Below are 13,156 nucleotides of genomic sequence, written 5' to 3' on the forward strand. Positions count from 1 at the left end.
GTGTGTTTTTTCTAACACTGAAATGTTACCAGCATTTTTAGTTATTTTCCAGTGATAGAAAATCAGCACTACTCAGTGTTAGTCATTGTTAATCTTTAACACTGACTAGGTTACTGTTAGAAATCTAACACTGTCAAAAGCATTAATTTAACACTCAGGAGAGTGGACACATAGACACTTTCTAGTGTCAATTTAACACTGGAGATTTTGCAGTGTGGGCTGCAACCAACTCTCTCTTATCCATGTGCATATGCTGACCATCAACATAAACCTGACCAGCAACGGGCTTTAAAGAAGCTTTACTGAAGCTTTTGACAAAGCAAGGGCAGCTGTCGAGCAGGACCACTATGACAGTGTGATTGAGGTTCAGGGCTTTAGCAGCAAGGACCTGTTTAGTGAGGAGTTGTAATACTGTAGTGGCAAAGATGAACAGCTGGAGGCAAGAGACGAGGCAGGATGCTATGGTGTGGAGTCCAGAGCAGTTGTTGGGGGAGGATGAAGTGTGAAATCAGGTTCATTCGCCTGGGATTCTTGAAGGCTACTGATCTAATCCACCCATTCACAGCCTCACTGTGGTCCAGATACATGTCAGTAAGAATCTCATGGAAATAAAGAATTATTTCTCAAAGAGCTTATACTCCTCTTCCAGGCTGACATCGTTATGTGGTTGTGGGGCGGTTGTCACCACCCATCTTGAGGAGTTTGCCCCCTCACATATACTAATGTGCCACAAACATGACTTTAATATCACCAATCATTCCCATTTTATTACGGTGTATCCATATAAATGGCCCACCCTGTACTATGACCACAGAATATGTAGATGAATGTGGCGGTCTGTGGCGTGGGGAGGCAGACACACCTGAGTGGCATGAGTAAACATGCCACACCTGTACTAAAAGAATGAACTAGGTCCTCACTGTTGTTGTTATTAGCGTCTGTGGCTGTGAGCTGCAAAGCTGCAACCAGTGTGTAAACAGTAACAATAAGAAATAAAGTTTGTGAAAAGCGTAAAAGTGGGTGTGATTCCTGTCACAATGAATTACTGTCTACATATTCTACAACAAATGCAGTATCTGTAAAGTGACAATTAGTTTCAAAGCTTTTATGAAAAAAAGGATAGAACAAGGCATAGATCACTGGGTTTAAACAGGAGTTTGAAAAGAACAGACTGATCACAATGAGCGCTGTGATGTTTACAGAGATTTTATTTTGAAAGGTCGAATGTTAGGCGGAAGGAGAGGATAGAAAAGAGGGACAATGAAAAACGGTAGATGAACAAGTTAGCGCTGCAGACTGTGTTGCCGCTGCAAGCCTGCGAATTAAAGAATGGAACTGAGAAATACTGAAGGTGTCATCATTAATGTTTGAGGCATGCAAACATTACAGGAGCTACTGAGCTAAAGTCCTCCCTTATAAGAGAGACACAGTAATATGGGCAGAAACACAGTAGAAACACAACTACAAGAACTCCAAGTGTCCTGGCTGCTTTCAACTCTGATTTGTTTGCTTGATTCAGAGAACACTGAATTGTGACAGCTGTAACCTGAGAGCACATGGCATGAGCCTGAGACACAGCCACCACAAATACTCTCATATACAGAACTATGATGACAGTAATTGGAAATATAAAGGATAAAACAAGGTCAATAGTCCTTGCAATATCATTAATGACACACTCTCCATAACAGGAATTATACCTGCCTGGTTCAATCAGGTAGTCTTTTGCATAAAGACTAATGCTGGAAATAGCATAAAACCAACACAGACAAACACTGAGTTTAACTTTTGCCACAGTAATTCTGGTGGAGTAATGTAAAGGGTCACAAATAGCCACATAGCGACTGATATTAGAACTATGTTCCCTATTGAAGCACACGTAATGTTGCCAGTCAGATACCAATAAAGAAAACAATTAAAATCACCAAGTATCCAGCAGGTGGTGCTTTTTAAAATTCGTAACGGCATCAACAGGAGACCCACGAGAAAGTCTGAAACAGCCAGTGAGAGGAGGAGTATGTTGCTGGGTGTGCGAAGCTGCCTGCAGGGTAACAGAAAAAATAAATAATACACATTAAAAATGTTACATTGTTTTTAGTGAAAATTCCATTAGTAGAAATGATTTATTAGTAAGGCATGATTCAATTCTTGTTTAAAATACACAGAATGTGCCAAACTAACTTAACTCATCACTAAATTAAATTACAGTCTAAAGATAAACCTCACCTTTCAGCTGAGGTTTATCTATGCCCAAGGTGGGGCAGCGAAATGATAGTGATAAGATAGTTGAGATTATGTCATATGTTAATTATGTCAAAATGTATTTAGTGAAATTGTTTCCTTATTAAGACACGGTGAACCTTACACAACTTAACAGTCATGGTTGAGCCAAAGACATTTATTAGTTTCACTTAATGTATTCTTTGCTAATTCCAATGATGCAAATCTCACTTTTCATATATCTAAACCTTAATCTAAGTTAATTTAAAAGTTGGTCTCTGCCTGAAGTGGGAGACTGAGATGATGGCCAGAAGGTTTAGAGCAGCAGTGATAGAGCAGCAGTGATCAGAGAGATGCATGACATCACAATATTCAGCAGCATAGTTGTGGAATAGTGAAGTGTTGGCTTTCTGCAGGAATCGTTGAGGAGTTGTGGAAAACAGAGCTCTAGTCCTTCGTGTATCTCCATCATCAGGCTGCTGCATCTCATCAAAGCTTTTCCTCACAGAGCTCATTTATCTATTTTGTCCTTCACCCACCAGTCCCATCCCTCCTCTTTCTAATGACACAACCTTTGGAGCTTTCTTTTTTTCAAACTCGCTCTCTCCCACAGTCAACTTATAAACCTTTATTTTTCTGGACTCAATGTTGAACATTTCTATACAAGCAGACACTTGGGTCATAATTGTTAACCATCTTCATCTTTTTTTTAACAGTACTAAAATGGGATGACTATTTTATTTTCAACTTATGTCTGCAGATGATACTACAGGCAACTTGAGCAGACAAGCCTCATCTTCCTATTGAAATCTGAACCAGGATAACCAAAGGGGATCACTCAGTATCCAGGAAATCACAGAACTGTGTTACGGAATAAATATATATTCTTAGTGCTTATTTTCTGTTTATAATGTTTTATAGAGGCCAGTGTAGAAAAAACGCCACTTTGAGTTAGAATGTGTGCTAAAGGTCACAGAGTACTGTGTAAGACAGGAAACTGCAGAAGACGCTTTGTGCAGGCCTGCAGAGTACAGGAAGTGAAACTAGAGTGCAGCGCAGCAGTTGTTTTGATCAAAACCATGTGTGACGTATGACTGATTATGTTATGCTCATTTGGCTTGTAATGCTTCAGATCTGCTCAGGATTTAGCCTGTGCACATCTACTTTTCCAGAAATGTAGACTAAAGAGGATTTTTGAGCTTTGACCACACTGAGTCGGGTTTTTTCTTGGTCAGTAAAAGAATATAAAGGAACCGGATTTGATCATTGGTGCCGTGAACCCGGATTCTTTGACGGCTGAGAGGACCAATTTGGCCATGAGGCAAACAGAGGACAGGTCCAAATTTAAAGTTAAGCACCACCTGTTAAAAAAGCAAAGTGTGCTTATTAAATTATCTGTTCGCCGAGTTGATGATCTTCACAGTTAAATTGGCTCAGTTGTAGTAAAATTAAGCTAAATTACAAAATTTGTTCAGTGGATTTCTGGTGAAATATCCTTGGTGATTTTGGGAAATTTGTGATAATAACAGTAAAGTCTGGGGAAATATCTGATGAAAATGTATTACTGTTAATGTTGGGTTGAATTTTAATGTTCATGTGTTGTGTGCAATGTTAACTGTGTTGTGTCAGCCAAGAGAAAAGAGATTAGAGTTGGTAATTAGGCACTTGTTTAAGGGATTTGAGTTCCCATTTTGGGCAGAAGGCTGGGCCTGGACATCAGTAAACTGGTGGTTAGAGTCCCCAGTGGTGTTTGAAAATTTATTTAAATTGATTTAGGACGGGGAGGGCGATCCCTAGGAGTGCACACAAGTTCAGGGGTGAGAACCCCCTCCTTGCTTCGGACGTGTGGCAAGACCCTGCGGCGTCAGGATTATCTCAGTTGGCCACTGCCAAGACTTGGGACCTTGGTTAACAGCCAGTGGTCAGGGACCACTTTTGGTGCATTGTTTGAGTGAAGAGGCCGGGCCTCGAGCATGACCACCTCAACATAGAGTGGCTGGTAAAGTTTTAGGCGAGAGATGCTGGTAAAGTAAAGCTTCCGGTAAAGCTGCGGGTGGGGGGAAACACTTTTAAATTAAAATAAGACTTAGAAATCAGGCCTCTGTCCGGGACAGAAACGGTTTAATTGATTAATTAATTTGGACCTGGGCTCATAGGCTTTTAAAGTTGTCAAAATTGTGTAGGGAAAACTGGTACCAGTACAGGATGATGTAAAGTGTGGTAAGGAAATGGAAATAATGTATCTTGGCATTTGGTGTTATTTTGTTATACGTATAAACGTGTGAATATATAGGAAAGTGTAAAATTGTTCTTTGGATGCATGATCAAAAGTGCATATTGTTTTGAAAGTGTGATAGAAAAAGGGTGTGGCTTGTGTAAGAGAAGATCTGCTAAAGGAGCTGAGTGAATTGTGCCGCAGAGCTGAGCTAAAAGAATTGTTATGTGTGTGGAAAAACTGTTAATTGTGCTGAAGATATCCGCTTGGCATCTTTCTTGGCCTTAAGACAACAATTCTGATGGCTAAAGATCCAAACGGGACACAAAAAAAGAAAAAAAAATTGTGCTGAAGGAATTCTGATAAACACGTTGAAGACTTTGATGTGAAGGATTTCGTTTGGTTAATGCTTGCAAATGTAAAGACCTGAGTATATATTTGTGTGAAGCTGCTCAATTTGTGTGTGTGTGGCTGAGGGTGCATTCTTAAAATGAGTACATTAAAAATGAGTAGAGTTACAGAGGGTACAGTATATAGAGAGTGAACATAAAACAAGAGTTCGATTAGGTTGCAGAAATTGATGAAATGGAGTGAGGTGAGGAGTGTGTGTGAAAACCGCTGTGTGTGTGTGTCTGTGACAGGAAGTGAAATGTTTGCAGGCAGTTTGGAGGAAATTGCCTGATGTGTGTGCAACGTGAGAGAGAGAAAGATGTCTTAAAATCTAGATAGAAGAATTAGACAATGAATGTGTTGATAACTAGGAAAATTATATTAAAGAAATGTCTTAGTGTGTTGATACAGGTGCCCATGGACTTAGCTCAACCTCGTGGATGAGTACAGCGGCAAAATGATAGATTAACTTAATTGGGACGACAAACAGGCCAGGTTTTGGCTCAAAATTTCATAGGTTCACCTCTCATCCTGTCCTTATCCTGAGGAGAAGCTTAAAGGACAGTCAATCTCTTCATGAAGACATACAGAGCAACACTGTGGACTTGAAGAATTAACAGCAGGCAAAAGCAAAAGACAGCACAACTGAGCTAAAACTCTGAAGGGTCCAGCAGCATGTACGAATACCATCATTGATGGAAACATGTGCTCTAATCACCAGCTGGGAAGTGTACCAGTGACATTATTGTGTGAAAGCACTTGATGGGACTAGGACAAGGGGGATGACGAAATGCAAAGAAGAAAAGCTAAATAGAAAAAAATAACTGGATCACGCCAAGCCGGATCCAGAGTGTCTAATGGAGACGACTCACTAACCGACTTGTGTCTAGTAAACGGAAATGTACACAGTTGGGGTCAAAAGATTACATCTACTTATCATGAGCATGATTTCATAAACTTTGCTTTTAACAACCTGTGACGGGGCGATGGCTCACGTTCTTTGTCAATATTTATTGCAAAGAGGGAGGATGGGAGGGCTCAACATGGAAATGCAGGGCCTCATACTTCTCACCTAATACTGCCTGTTGTAGGGAATCAAAGGGTATAAAACAGCCGAGTTTACCCACAGCAAACAACCGAGATTTCTATACATGGACATGTCCAGAACTGGGCCCATTATTTTTGTAACAGTGCACTTAGCGAAAACCTGTCAGGTGTCACCCTTATGGTGATGATGTTTTCTGTTTTGATGACTTAGAAAAAAAAGAGCTGATTATTATTTTTTGTTCTAAGCAGGCCTGCAAGATTGAATTAACATTTTTGTGAGAGCAAATATAAGGTGAGCTTTTCCAGATTACAATGGGCTGAGGAGACAGCTACCTATGGGGACCCGATCAGTCCAAAATCATAAACACTTGTTATTCTTTTTAAAATGATGACGTCATCTTCCTGGTGATGGACACTGGAAAAGGTTGCGCGCAGGACTCTATTATCAGTAATATCTCGTGTGAATGCGGGTGAGTGTGTGTGCATGAATGTGTGTGACTGGGCTGTGATGGACTGACGATGGGGACTAAAGTGTTGACTGACTTGACACTGAGACAAAGACTGGACCAACATTAGGATGAGTAAATGTTGACAAATATTCACAGAAAAGGGTGGATGCTGTTAGGTTTTGTATTGTTGATTGTCATTTATGCTTAGAAATATTTAACCATATATGCTTAGAGGTGTATAATCAATTGTGTAGTGATAGGATGTGTGATCTTTAGCAGGCTACAAAGGCTTGGTGTGCATTCCAGAATGCACACCTACATCCTGGGAGCATGGGAAGAGGTCGTACCTTGTTTTATTGTTTTATGGTAGGATTAACGTAGTTGAGTCTAAGTGCCTTTTACATATAGATGAACTGTTGGATTTTCCAGACCAGCAGGTTAAGGGAAGTTGTTTATGGGGTCACACTCTGACCCCACACACACACACACACACACACACACACACACACGGTACTCTTTGTTGGTATGTAGACGTCGTATGTTAATGAACCTATGCATATTCATGTAACCTCAATAAAAGAGCAGTGTTACGGGGGAGCAACTGGGGTCAAGCGAAGGAACGGACTTTTGTCCGGTTCTCTCCCGTGCACGAGAAACATGAAGAACTTTGCCTACTTCGTGTCTTGCTTGCTGTGTAATTATATTGTCTTCAACGTTCCAGCGAATAGGTTCAAGCTACAAACCTATCAGATGCTTTGCTTTGTTTTGTTTTTGCTTTTGGCAGGAGCAGGGGGATAAGAGAGAGAGGGGGAGACTGTAGATTCACATGAGAGTGTGGAACTTCAGATTAATTTTGGGGGGCTGATGTTTGCTTTAAGAAAATTTTTGATATCACTCATGTAACCATTAACCATAGCAGGCCACTGTAGAAGTCAGTTAAATGTTATAGAGGAAAATAGTCAGAACCAAAACAATATTCATGAATTACATAGGGGAAGGATAGATTTGTCACATTCAAAGTACAGTTATGGAATAACAAACACTGGTCCAAGTGACCCAGGTTTTTCCCTTTAAAATAGTAAATTATTAAAAAAGAGAGCACAACCGGTAGGGGCATGCGATCTGTCAGGGTTCCTGGGTTGTTGACCCAGTGTTTTCCGTTTTGTCATCTTCAGTTTATTTTCACATCTGTTTTCTGTGGCAGCATACCGCCTGCGTATTGTGTTCCAGTTATTCCCACGTATCATTAGTCAGATTATGTTCAGCTGTGTACTCACCGGTCTTTCATTATCATCCTCACCAGTCTGTGTATTTAAGCCCTCTGTTTCTATTCGTTCACTGTCGTGTCATTGATGTTACGTTGTCCTTCCCGTGTGTTCCCTCAGTTCAGTCAGCCGTTCAGTTGTCTAGCCAGTCAGTGTCCGTTCACCCTCTGTTCACCCACTCCCTATAATAAACCTTCACCTACCTGCCAGTCCTGCGTTTGGGTTCCTTCTTCCTCGCCTCCACACAACGCCTGACACGATCGGACATGGTACAGCAGGAAAACAAGAGCAAAGTAAGAGAAAAAAATAAAAACGGGGTTCTCAAATGTGAAGTTCATGTTAACACACAGGTTTTGTTTCTAGGTAGTTCTGTGGATGTAGGCTCTGGGTGGAGCCAGGAGTTCAAAAGATTTGACATGATAATTAAACTGATTTCATTTTTTAACACAGGTTTGCAGGCCCGGAGCAAATATACTCGAGAGGGGAATCGCTGAGGTGTTCTGAGGAATAATATGACTAACCTTTTTCTTTTAATTTCGTAGATGTGGTGAAGCCTTTTCATTCTGTGTGACACATAAAATGTGTTGGCATCTTAACCTGCTGCTCCAGCATGCAACAGCATAGAGGATGGCAATGGGGTGAACAGACTCACAGAAAATCATAAGCATTGTCCGACAAATTAAAACACCCTCTATGAGCAATTATTTGACGACAACGGGAAGGAAAAACTCCCTTAAAGTGGTATTTAAACAAAAAAGTAACAAAAGGCAAGTGAAGAAGAAACCCTCAGTGCATCATGGGAATCCTCCAGCAGCCTAGTCCTATTGCAGTGAGGGTTCAAGGTCACCTGATTCAGCCCTAAGCTTTCAGCTTTATTAAAAAGGTCGCTTTTAAATGTAATAGAGTGTGTCTGTCTCTCCTATATATTTGTTTAATATCCACATTGAAGGACATATCCTGTTTAAAAATGACTCCAAGACTCCTTACAGAATTATTGAAGGCCAAGGTAATCCCAGAGTAAGTATCTGGTTTGCCACTATTTTCCTCAGATTTTCAAGACCGAGTACAATAAGTTCAGATTTATCTGAATATAGAAACAGAAAATTAGAGGTAACCACGTCTTTATGTCTTCAAGACATTCCTGTACTTTAACCTGGTGTGCTATCTGATTCATGGATAGATGATGCTAGGGGTCATCTACATAGAACTGAAAATGTACGCTATGACTTTCAAAGATACTGCCTAAGGCAAGCATACATAAGCAGAATGCATAAAGTAAACAGCGTTCATCCTGGCACAGGACTTTGTGGTACTCTGTAATTAATCCTACCGAGTGAAGAAGACTCCCCATTTACATGAACAAATTGGAGTCTATTTGCCGCGTTCTGATATAATTCATATCACTGAATAGCGATGACTAGAAATAGAGAATCGAGACAGAAGCACAAAATGGACCACTTTGGAGAACCTGTCAATTATGGAAAATATGACAAAGTTGCTAGAGCAGTACGGCAAGCCGGTGACAAAATCTAAGGCAATGTGAGACCAGGGCTGACTTAAAACCGTTAAGGGGCGTAAAAAATGCCAAAACATATTTGCATGCATCACCTTCTAAAGAGAGTCACTAAAAGCATTTTAACAAGGAAATTGTCCTTGCGATCAAAGTGCGCTGTGTGGAGCCAGTGCAGCACATGGGAGTGTGCGGTAGGTGGAGCAAATAGCCTGTGAGGTGGGCCGCAGCTGGATCAGGCTCTTCTGGCTGTGCACAGCGCACCAATGTCTTGATTTCCCAGGTAACAGCGCCCACTACACAGGATGCAAGTAAGATATGCACTGGTTTCGATGATTCAGAGGGTTCTTCACAGTTAATTCATTCAGTCCTCCAAAATCTATACAAGGCCTGAGTTTATCATCCTTTTTGCTCAAAAGAAAGAAACTGGTGGCGAGAGGTATGGACCAAGGTAGATTTAACCTGGCTTCCAGTGACTCCTTACTGTACTTTTCCATAGCTGTTTTTTTTTTTTGGGGGGGGGGGTCCAATGAGATTGTCGAAGTGGCTTGAAGTGGCCGGTACCAGCTGTGGCTGCCAAGCCTGTAGTGTCTTGTTGCACTAAAAAACTTTTTTGTCATTTGACGTTGTCCTCAAGCTCTCATTATGTCAAGCTTATCTAAGAAGCTAATCTAAGTTTTAGCTAATCTAAGTCTTTTTATCTTGGTTCTAAAATGTAGGTTGTGATTCTTTGTAAAGCTGTTCTGTTTTTGTTTGTATTGTTGTTATTTTATTTTCATTTATTTCCCTTTCCATTCCTGCTGGCACTGGTAGCCAGGCTCTTTGTCATAACTTTATGAACACTGTGTGAAGCAGTTCTTTGTCCACCTCTATATTATACAAATGGTAGACTAAGGACAATAGCCACCTGGCAAAATTGGGATATGCGAAAAGTTGACCCTGAATAGACCTTTTGACCTCTAAATAATCCCCCCGTAGTCCCCCTGTACCGTTAATAACATTGTTTTAGTTTTAGCCTTTATCTAGGCTGAAGTCGTTCAATGTCTTGAGGACTATGCTGCCTGTTCTCAATGGTGGCAAGTTCAGTATTCTATGTGGCAGTGCCACAGCACTCTATCACTCTCCTTCTTGGTAAAATACCCCTACGCCATACACAGCCTGGAGGTGTGTTTGAGGTCACCAAAAGATGCTGTGGTACCCACACTGGTTCAATGTGCCTTCAGTTTTGAATTAATCCCCAACAGTGTATTAGTGTATTTTAATGTTAAGACTAATATCTCATAATTAGCATCATATATTTGTGTTTTGTCTTTTACTGCACACAGTGCATTGTAGAATAGTTTTGAACTCACACGGATACTAACAGAAACAACACTTCCTCACAACTTCCTCACAGGAATGTGGCCTCGATCATAAATCTGCTGTTATAGTATGCACTATAGGGCTTTGGAGTTGACGTCACGCCGCAATGCATTATGGGAGCGCAGCGCCATTTTCGGGGTCTACGAATCAACACAAACACACTGTGTTGGAACGACGACTACAAGAAAGATGCTTAAAAGCAGCTCAAAAGAGAATGAACTGTTTAGAGACCGATTGCGTCCAGAGGCGAAGCAGCGGTACTTGCAGAAAATAGCGTGCATTGGAAATGTGGACCCGTATGAAATACGGCCGTGGAGTAGAAACCCTGAAGACCAACCGCTATTGACGTAGCCTGACCTTGTCTGTGGAGTCAGCGCGTACAAGTCGTCATTCAAACAAAGGTAAGTCAGCTCGAGTACTGCGAGTGAAATGCTTTTGATTTCCCTGCAAACATTCACATTAGTGCAGCATAAATTCATTCATGAGGGGAAATTACAGTGAGAACATGTGAAGGCTGTTAGAGGGATAACATAGTGAGTTCAGTGCATTGATGAGACATTGTCCTGAAGGATTGTTGTTCTTTATGGTTAAAGAAATTGCACCAATTTATTCATATTTATTATAAATAATTCTAATTATACATCTTGCTTCCATGTTTGTATCCTGTGTCACTAAAAATACATTGTATTTTAGTTTTATACATTGATCAATGACCTGCAGAATCTCCTTATCATATTAAGTGATTCATAATTGTCACTTTATGCTTTCTCCATCTCTAAAGTGATGACATCCTTGCATTACATACTTTAGGTTCATTTTCTGCAGGCAGGTTTCTGACAGAGAACAGGCAGATTTAGAATATAACATGCAGCGTTCTATAGATGGATACATAAAAAAATGAAAAATTACATGTATGTGCTAACTTTCTAAACACTTTGTTACATTTATGATAAAGTAGATTAAAGGCATTTATGTCAGCCTTGGCTCATTAGTTCTTGTCTTTAAATGAACTTTGTCTGTGTGTGTTTCAGGTCCTGCACTCTCAAAGACTGAATGAACCAGCATTGCAGCCATGGGTCACTGTGAGCATCACAGGGAAGGTTGAAGCCGCCCACTGCACCTGTAAGGCCGGAGTCGCGGAGACCTGCACCCACGTCACTGCTCTTCTGTTTAATGTAGAAGCAACAGTGTTGATCCGTGGCACAAGGACTGTTACAGATGAACCTGCATACTGGGTTTTGCTGGGTAATATGACCAAGATACAGCCAGAGGTTGGCCATAAGATAGACTTCTCCTCTTCAGCTGCCCAAAAAAAGGCTCTCAATCAAAACATAAACAGACCATCTGTAGTGACAGGGAAAAGGAGCCGTCCTCAAAACAGAAAAATCCCACCTGCTACTGTGGAGGAGTTGTCACTGCTATTGGATACTTTGCTGGAACACAGTAAAGCTGTGGGTTGTGGGAATGACCCATAATGTTTTATCTAGGGGTCTAGATTTATGCCCGTAGTGCACTGCTGTGTAAATAATTAGCATTTACTGAATATGTACTGACTGAGTACCACTGTTCAAAAGTTGAATAAAGAAACAAACTAATTTTTGCCTCTCTTTTTTTTTTATTAAAACCACCTTATAGAACATCACATCAGTTACAATGTAGAATCCATGTCATTTATAGTTTACAAATGACAAAATGTTTACATAAAATCATGACAGTGTTTACATGATATCACCCACTACTAACATTATTTACTGTATCTTTTGAAAAAATACAGCAATTTTAACAGCACAAGACTTAAGAATATTTAACAGGAGCAGGTTTCATTTTTCCCTGGTTTTATTATCACACTGTTCACCAAACGCAGCAAACCTTCACCATCTTATCCACCTCTTCACCCTCACATGGAAGAAGTAATCTGATTGGCATGGTGGTATGTTTGAAGCAGAAACCAGTCACGATGTTTCATCCATTTCATAGGCTGGTTTGCTGCAATAATGCCAAATAATTAGCAACTCTATAAATAGAAGGTAGTTCTGCAAAATTACTCAGTAGGATGTTTGTTCTAATTTGCTATGAGCTCAGAGCGCATTGAAAATAAAACTAATAGGCTATAAAGAGTGATATGAACATATTTAGAACTTACCGGAATGAAAATGTCAGGAGCACCGACAGATATTTGGAGATGGAAGAGAACTGGATATCAGCTCGTCTCACAGCTGCTATCCAGACTAGACACCTTCGTTTGGTAACATCGATACACGAGCTGCCTCATGTTGCTTCCAGGTTGGGAAAGAATGAAAAGATAAACCATTTTCAAGCTTATTCTCTTGCCGGTCGTGTGATCGAGCATTGCAGCCGACCACACAGCAAATACGAACCATGGCTGTTGTGTGTTACTTTGCTCCCTTTTCACTTGCGCTAGACCCCCAAAATGGCGGATCAGGCCAAAATCCTTTCCACGCCCACCCCCGTGACATCACGCTCCAAAGCCCTATACCCCCCTTTTTAATTCTACAGACCTGGGGGAGGAAAGAGGTGGTTATCATGGTAATAGGAGTGTTGCCTATAGAAGGGTCATCTCCATATAAGGAGATGTCCAGAAAGTTGAAGAAGAAGAAACGTGAGCCCATATCAGACCTAAGGCTACATTGAACTGTTTCAACCAATCATGTTCACGTTCACCTTTTTTGCAATGCAA

The 13,156-nt window shown here is 40.7% G+C and overlaps 1 pseudogene across 1 annotated transcript in view; it reads right to left on the reverse strand.

Annotated features, from left to right (window-relative positions):
* Nucleotides 1-1,341: 1,341 nt before the first annotated feature.
* LOC309691025 (trace amine-associated receptor 13c-like) overlaps nt 1,342-13,156 on the reverse strand; it is a 38,621-nt pseudogene continuing 26,806 nt past the window's right edge. Inside the window, exons 3-4 of the transcript XR_014280764.1 lie at nt 7,790-7,837; nt 1,342-2,041 (exon numbers count right to left, since the gene is read on the reverse strand). The product of XR_014280764.1 is annotated as a trace amine-associated receptor 13c-like (transcript). The remainder of the gene's footprint in view (nt 2,042-7,789; nt 7,838-13,156) is intronic.

This window comes from Aulonocara stuartgranti (assembly GCF_965226115.1).
Source record: "Aulonocara stuartgranti genome assembly, chromosome: 16".
NCBI classification, from domain to species: domain Eukaryota; kingdom Metazoa; phylum Chordata; class Actinopteri; order Cichliformes; family Cichlidae; genus Aulonocara; species Aulonocara stuartgranti.